Source organism: Desmodus rotundus, chromosome X (assembly GCF_022682495.2).
Source record: "Desmodus rotundus isolate HL8 chromosome X, HLdesRot8A.1, whole genome shotgun sequence".
NCBI classification, from domain to species: Eukaryota; Metazoa; Chordata; class Mammalia; order Chiroptera; family Phyllostomidae; genus Desmodus; species Desmodus rotundus.
In genome coordinates, this window is record NC_071400.1 from 69,384,929 (window position 1) to 69,392,626 (window position 7,698).

The 7,698-nt window shown below is 41.9% G+C and overlaps 1 pseudogene; it reads left to right on the plus strand.

Moving 5' to 3' along the window:
* The first annotated feature begins 4,984 nt into the window (after nucleotides 1-4,984).
* LOC112322412 (citrate synthase-lysine N-methyltransferase CSKMT, mitochondrial-like) lies at nucleotides 4,985-5,775 on the plus strand (annotated as a pseudogene).
* Nucleotides 5,776-7,698: the final 1,923 nt, after the last annotated feature.

Here is a 7,698-nt window from a genome sequence, read left to right on the forward strand (position 1 = left end):
TGTTTTTGATATCTGCATACTATTTCATTGGATGGATATGCAAACATTTATTTCACCAATTTTCTTTTAATGGACATTCCCATTTTTTAAAATCTTTTGCAGTTACAAACACTGCTACATTGTGTAACCTGTACTTATATCATTTTCCATGTGTGCAATATAACTGTAAAATAAATTCCTCAGTGTTTAATTGTTCATTGAAGGGCAAATAAATTTATAATTTTAGTATCTGTTACTAAGTTACCTTCCAAAGAGGTTATCTACCAATTTGTGTTCTCATCAGTAATATGTGAGACTACTTCCCAACATCTTCACCAACACAGTGTGTTATTAATTTTGTAGATTTTTGCCAATCTCATAGGTAAAAGATGGTATCTCAGCACAGTTTTAATGTACATCTCCTTAATTTTCAGTGAAATTGAGCATCTTTTCATATGATATGTAGACTCTTAACATACTAAAAATTTTCCTATTGATTCAGAATGATGTCCTTGTTGGCAATTAGAAAGCTAGAGTGAATGCAGATATCAGCCTTCCTGGAACACATACCAGAGTCAGAAAGTACCTTAGTGGTCATCTAGTCCAGTCCTAGTCTGATGCATAAAAAGACTCCCTGCCTTCCACAGCAAATACGCTCAGAGTTAAGGAATTCACAAAATTGAAGAAATCCTTATGTGGCTCTAAAATTTAGAAAGTTTTTTATATTGAGCCAAATCATCCTGCTATAACTACATGATAGTAATTACAGTATGCTCTTGTTAAAGTATACAATTCTTTTAGATCACAATGAATATACCACAGAGAAACAATATTGGCTACAAATATAGGTAGAATAGCTCACTTTTCCCTTCCTCAAAAATAATTCTTCAGCCCCAGCCGGTGTGGCTCAGTTGGTTGGGTGTTGTCCCGCAAACCAAAAGGTTGCCAGTTTGATTTCCAATTGGGGCACATGCCTGGTTTTCAGGCTTGGTCCCTGGTTGCAGTGTGTGTGGAAGGTAACCAGTTGATATTTCTTGCATCCTCATCAATGTTTCTCTCCCTCTCTTTCTCCTTCCCTTCCCCTTACTAAAATAAAAAAAATTCTTTAGCTGATAGTCTTTAATATAATATAATTATTACATATTGTCTTCATCACCATTAGAAATAGAATTTAAAATGTAAATACCACCTATGTAGTATTCCTGATAAAAATACAGAACCCAAATCTAACTATGAGGAAACCTCAGATAATACTAAATTGAAAGACATTCTAGGAAAAAACTGGCCTGTACAAGTCCAATACCATGATGTATTACATCATGCCAAAGAAAAGCTAAGGAGCTGTCCTAGATCAAAATAGATAAAAGACATGTGCCAATTTAGTGTAATCCATGATGCTAAATTGGATTCAGGGAATACAAAGAAGGGGGAAAATGCCATAAAGCAGGAGTCCTCAACCCCTGGACCATGGACTTGTACTGGTCCGTGGCTGTTAGGAACTGGGCCTCACAGCAGTAAGTGAGCCGCAGGTGAGTGAGCAAAGCTTCATCTGTATTTACAGCTGCTCCCAATAGCTTGCATTACCTCCTGAACTCCACCTTCTCTCAGATAAGCGGTGGCATTAGATTCTCATAGGAGCATGAACCCTACTGTGAACTGCACATGTGAGGGATCTAGGTCATGCATTACTTATGAGAGTCTAATGCCTGATGATCTGAGATGGAGCTGAGGTGGTGTTGCTAGTGCTGGGGAGCAGCTGTAAATACAGATTATCATTAGCAGAGAGGTTTGATTGAACAGAGACCAGAATAAATCAATTGCTTGCAGACTCATATCAAATCCCTATGAGTGAGTGGCAAGTGACAATTAAGCTACATCTGGTGGCAGGTTTTATAGTGGCAAGTGAGTTGATGTACTTCCATTATACAGCTGCGTCTAGTGGCAGGCTTTAAGCCAGAATTCAACACTCATTTTAGTCCACATGTGGCCCACCCATTATATTATTTACCACTTCCATCTGCGCCTCTTTTCTGCACTACACACTTGTCTCAGTCACAGTTTTGGTAAGCTCACAAGCTAGCCCTAACCCAAATGAGTACAAAACAAATGTCACTGGAAAGCTTCTCTGAAAAGGGGGAAAGACCCAATGATGAGATATCAGAAGACTCTAAGACTGCCAACAAAAGAAAGTTGCATTTAAAAGAAAATACCAAGAGTCCTACTTAAATTACGGGTTCATTGCAACAGGTGATTCACAGTCTCCAAGCCCACTTTTTATAATATGTGGCGACCAGTTGTCCAATGAAGCCATGAAACCTTCAAAACTGCTTTGCCACATGCAGATCAAGTACCCTGTATTAAAAGACAAGTCTTTGGAGTTTTTCAAAGAAAAGAATGTGAACACAAAGAACAGAAGCAATTATTGAAGGCCACCACTTCATCAAATGTGTCTGCACTGAGAGCATCATTCTTAGTGGCTAACCACATTGCTAAAGCGAAGAAAGCCTTTTACTGTTGGTGAAGACTTGATCCTGCCTGCTGCTAAGGACATTTGTTGTGAACTTTTAGGAGAGGCTGCAGTTCAAAAGGTGGCACATGTTCCTCTTTTGGCTAGCACCATAACTAGATAGATTGATGAAATAGCAGCGGATATTGAGGCACAATTGTTAGAGAGGATGAATGAGTCACCATAGTACACAATCCAGGTTGATGAGTCTACTGATGTTGACAACAAGGCAACAATGCTTGTTCTTGGGTCAAAGAGGTCACTTCTGAATGTGAGTCTATGCACTGTGCAATCCATGGAGAAATGCTGGCTAGCCGAAAAATGTCACCTGAACTTATCATTTTGCAGGTAACATTATGTAATTAAAATTATCAACTACATTAAAGTACATGCCCTTATGTCATGTCTATTTGCGCAGCTCTGTGAGGCAATGGGCATAGAGCACATGCATCTTCTCTTATACACAGCAGTAAGATGGCTTTCTTCTTCTTTTTTTTTTTTAAGCAGGTATTTTTTAGATTTCGTTTATTTATTTTTAAAGAGAGGGGAAGGGAGGGAGAAAGAGAGGGAGAGAAACATCAGTGTGTGGTTGCCTCTCGTGCCCCCTCTACTGGGTACCTGGCCTGAAACCCAGGCATGTGCCCTGACTGGGAATATAACCAGCAACCCTTTGGTTCGCAGGCCAGCACTCAATCCACCGAGCCACACCAGCCAGGGAATGAGATGGCTTTCTAAATATTGATCACTGGCCAGAGTTTTTGAGTTACGAGAGATGCTCCAGAGATTTCTTTCAGAAAAACAATTACCACTGGCAGCAAATTTCAGTGGCACAGAATGGGTCACAAAACTTGCTTACTTGTGTGACATATTCAACCTGCTCAACGAACTCAATCTGTCACTTCAGGGCAAACAACAAGTGTGTTCAGGATGGAAGATAAAGTGGCTGTACTCAAAGCCAAACTGGAATTATGGGGGTAATGAGTGAACATTGGGATTTTTGACATGTTTCAAACATTAGCATTGCTTTTGAATGAGACTGAACCAGGACCTTCTTTCTCCCAGCTGGTGAGTGATCATCTATCTCAGCTTTCAAGAGTTTGAACATTACTTCCCACAAAAGACCACAAAAGACCACAGAACTGGGAAAGAATGGATCTTTGACCCATTTGTGAATAAGCCAGGTGAATCAATTTTGTCTGTGCTAGAAGAGGATCAACTGCTTGATATCACAAATGACAGTGGCCTTAAAGGTATGTTTAAGACAACTTCAAATCCCTATACGTTCTGGATTAAAGTCAAGGTGAATATCCTGAGATTGCCACAAAATCACAGAAAGACCTGCTTCCATTTCCAACATCTTATCTTTGTGAAGCAGGGTTTTCTGCAGTGACAGCAAACAAAACGAGATCACAGAGTAGACTGGACATAAGCAACACACTTTGTGTGTCAATATCTCCCATCACCCCCAGATGAGACCATCTAGTTGCAGGAAAACAAACTCAAGGCTCTCATTGATTCTGCATTATGGTGAGTTGTTTAATTATTTCATTATATATCACAATGTAATAATAGTAGAAATAAAGTGCACAATAAATGTAATGTTCTTGAATCATCCAGAAACCATCCCCCCTCCCCTGGTCCATGGAACAATTGTCTTCCAAGAAACCGATCCCTGGTGCTGAAAAGTTTGGGGAACGCTGCCATAAAGGATACCATTGGGACAATTGGCAACATTCAAATACAGATTTAATATCAGATTATAGCATCACATCAACATTAAATTTTCTGATTTAAATACTTTAGCTGTGATTATGTAAGGGTATGTCATTTTTCTTAGGAAATGCGCACTGAAGAATTTAGGGGAAAAGGGGCATGAGGGCTGCAGTTTACTCTCAAGTGGTTCAGGAAAAAATAGGGAAAGAGAAAAAGACAATAATAAAGCAAATGTAGCAAAATGTTAGTTGCTGAATGTGGGTGAAGAGAGTCTGGGATTTCACTGTAATATTCTTATAACTTTTCTGAGTGTGATTGAAATTATTTCAATATAAATTAAATATACTTTTGGAAGAGTGACTTCAGTATAAGTTGCCTTTAGAAGAGTGACTTAAATTTCCACCAAAATATAAATCATGGCCACAGGCACATTTACTGAAAAGGGAGAGGTGGCAATTGATTAAAGCTAGACCAGCTGGAAATCACTTATGGTCCCTTAGAAGCACCTCATTACCTAAAAGAATCAGTGAGTTGTTGGCTTTTGAAAACTGCCCTCTGTGTGTTCCTCCTGAATACACTTGTTGGGATTATTTTAACAAATAAGGCTTTTGGAGAGCAGCGAACAGACTCTGTGAAGCCATCTTCAGGAGCCAGAGCTGTTGCATTACCTCCTCTTCCACTTCTGGTCGCAATCAGCAAAAGCTGTTCTTCACTGTAGTAGGCTTCTGCCACAGTGCGAGTGACATTTCACAGAGGGTTCTCTGGCCAATCTGCTGGCATCTCCAGATGGCTGCACTGCGCAGAAACCTGCATGTGGAGATCATGGCTGTAGGGAGGCACCACACTTTGACCAGTTATGTTGTGCAGTTCTTGCAGTGGTTCGGTAGAACTGGGAACCTGATGACACAGGCCTTCCGCTCGTGTCCACAGGCTTCCTGACCAGTAGCTGCCTGGCAGATGGCTGCCTTTAGGATGAGCTCCATGCTCAGTCATCTCAGCAGGGTCCCCACTTTCAACTGGTTCTTTGGGTATGAGAAAGTCCAGGAGCTCCTCCTGTTGCTGCTGCTGGGGGCCCAGCCTCCATGTCCACTGCCGGTGTAAGATGTGGGCTGTGTGGCCTTGAGCCTGTGTACAGGCCTCTACAACAAGTGCCTGCAGCCCATGGATGTGCTGAGGGTGGACTTCTCCCCTGTGGCTGTGGCTCACATGAACAGCTCCCTGAAAGATGACCAAGACTTCTGTGCCCTGAGCCACCTTGCCTCCTGCCTCCACTTCATGCAAGCTGATGCCCAGAACCTGGAACCAGTGGCTTCCTCAGCCTTCTTCCAGCTAGTGCTGGACAAGGGCACTTGGGATGCTGTTGCAGGTGGTGGTCTGCCTGGGGCTTACCAACTGCTGTCAGAATACCTCAGGGTCGAAACCTCCACGGAACCCTGATTTAATTTGCAGATGAGGACCCTGATGTGTGGCTTCCCTGCTTGGAGCAAGGATCCTAAGGCTGGACTGTGACTGTGCAGGAGATAGGCCCTTTCAGGAGCATCATCTACTTTACTTACTTGGATAAAGGCTCTCATTAAAGACTTTTAGTCTTGACCCTAAAGTTTTGTTGGGTGAGGAGAGGTGGAGAGAGCTTTGCCTTTGCAAAATGGCTGGGAAATGAGAATTTCAGTCCTGGCTTTCACGTTTACTAGCTGGGTAATAGTATTAACTATTTCTCTCCCCCAGTTTACTCATCAGCTGGGTAGGATTAATACTGGCAGTTATGGGGATTACATACAGTGATAGTTGAAACACTTAGCAGCACCAGGCCCAAGATGAGTGTTGAATAGAAATGGTACAAGTGGATCATTTCCCACCCTCAACTAACTGAAACTCCTAAAAGGAGCAGATCTAAATCCCAGCTTTGACTGACTTGTGTGACCCAATGGCCTAACCTCTAAGCTCATTTTTCTCATTTATAAAAAGGGAAGATTGTGAAAAGATGGGTAGAAGGGCTCCGTAAGCAAACCTAGGTGAAATGTTCAAAGGGAGAGAGAACAAACAATACTTACCCTCAAAGCTCCTGGGAGGCAGGAGATGGGAATATTTTACAAAGTGGCTTCTGTAGACATGAAGCCTGTTGCTGGGTCCCAGGGAGGACCTAGAGTGGTTGGGAACTTCCTGACAGCTGTGTCTTTGGGAATCCAGGAGGCATATGTTGCTCTACCTATTCCTGCCTATACCTGAGCTCTGGGTTAAAGGTCCTTAAGGAACATCTGGGTCCAGTTGGCTCCATGTCCAGCCTGGGTGGGGGGAGGGGATTTAAAGAGCCAATCAACAATGAAAAATATTCCTAATATGTTGAATTTTTTTTATTTTTTTAGTTTTATGTATTTTTTTTATTCAGTTACAATTGTCTGCATTTTTGCCCCATCCCTCCACCCCACCCCAGCCAGTCCCACCTTCCTCCCCCACCTCTACCCTCCCCCTTGATTTTGTCCTTGTGTCCTTTATAGTAGCTCCTATAGACCCCTCTCCCCACTATCCCCTCCCCACCCCCCTCTGGCTATTGTTACAATGTTCTTAATTTCAATGTCTCTGGTTATATTTTGTTTGCTTTTTTCTTTTGTTGATTATGTTCCAGTTAAAGGTGAGATCATGTGGTATTTGTCCCTCACCGCCTAGCTTATTTCAGTTAGCATAATGCTCTCCAGTTCCATCCATGCTGTTGCAAAGGGTATAAGCTCCTTCTTTCTCTCTGCTGCGTAGAATTCCATTGTGTAAATGTACCATAGTTTTTGGATCCACTCGTTTGCTGATGGGCACTTCGGTTGCTTCCAGTACTTGGCTATTGTAAATTGTTCTGCTATGAACATTGGGGTGCATAGGTCCTTTTGGATTGGTGTTTCAGGGTTCTTAGGGTATAATCCCAGCAGCGGAATTGCTGGGTCAAAGAGCAGTTCCATTTTTAGTTTTCTGAGGAAATTCCATACTGTTTTCCATAGTGGCCTCACCAGTCTGCATTCCCACCAACAGTGCACTAGGGTTCCCTTTTCTCCACATCCTCCCCAACATTTGTTTGTGGATTTGTTTATGTTGGCCACTCTGACTGGTGTGAGATGGTACCTCATTGTGGTTTTAATTTGCATCTCTCTGATGGCTACTGATGCTGAGCATCTTTTCATATGTCTCTGGGCCCTCTGTATGTCTTCCTTGGAGAAGTGTCTGTTCAAGTCCTTTGCCCATTTTTTAATTGGGTTGTTTGTCTTCCTGGAGTGGAGTCATGTGAGTTCTTTATATATTTTGGAGATCAGGCCCTTGTCTGAATTTTTTTAAAAGATAAAATGAATTTGTAATACTTGTTTCACTTTAGATCAAATAAATCTTTTGCTTTTTACAAAAAAAGCCAGCAAGATCACAGTGTGTTTAAGAGTAGAGAGGAACAGTGATCATTGGTAGCCCCAGGATCACAGTGTCACCAATCCCATTACAGAGTCAGCTGTAGATCATGTGGAAGTGTG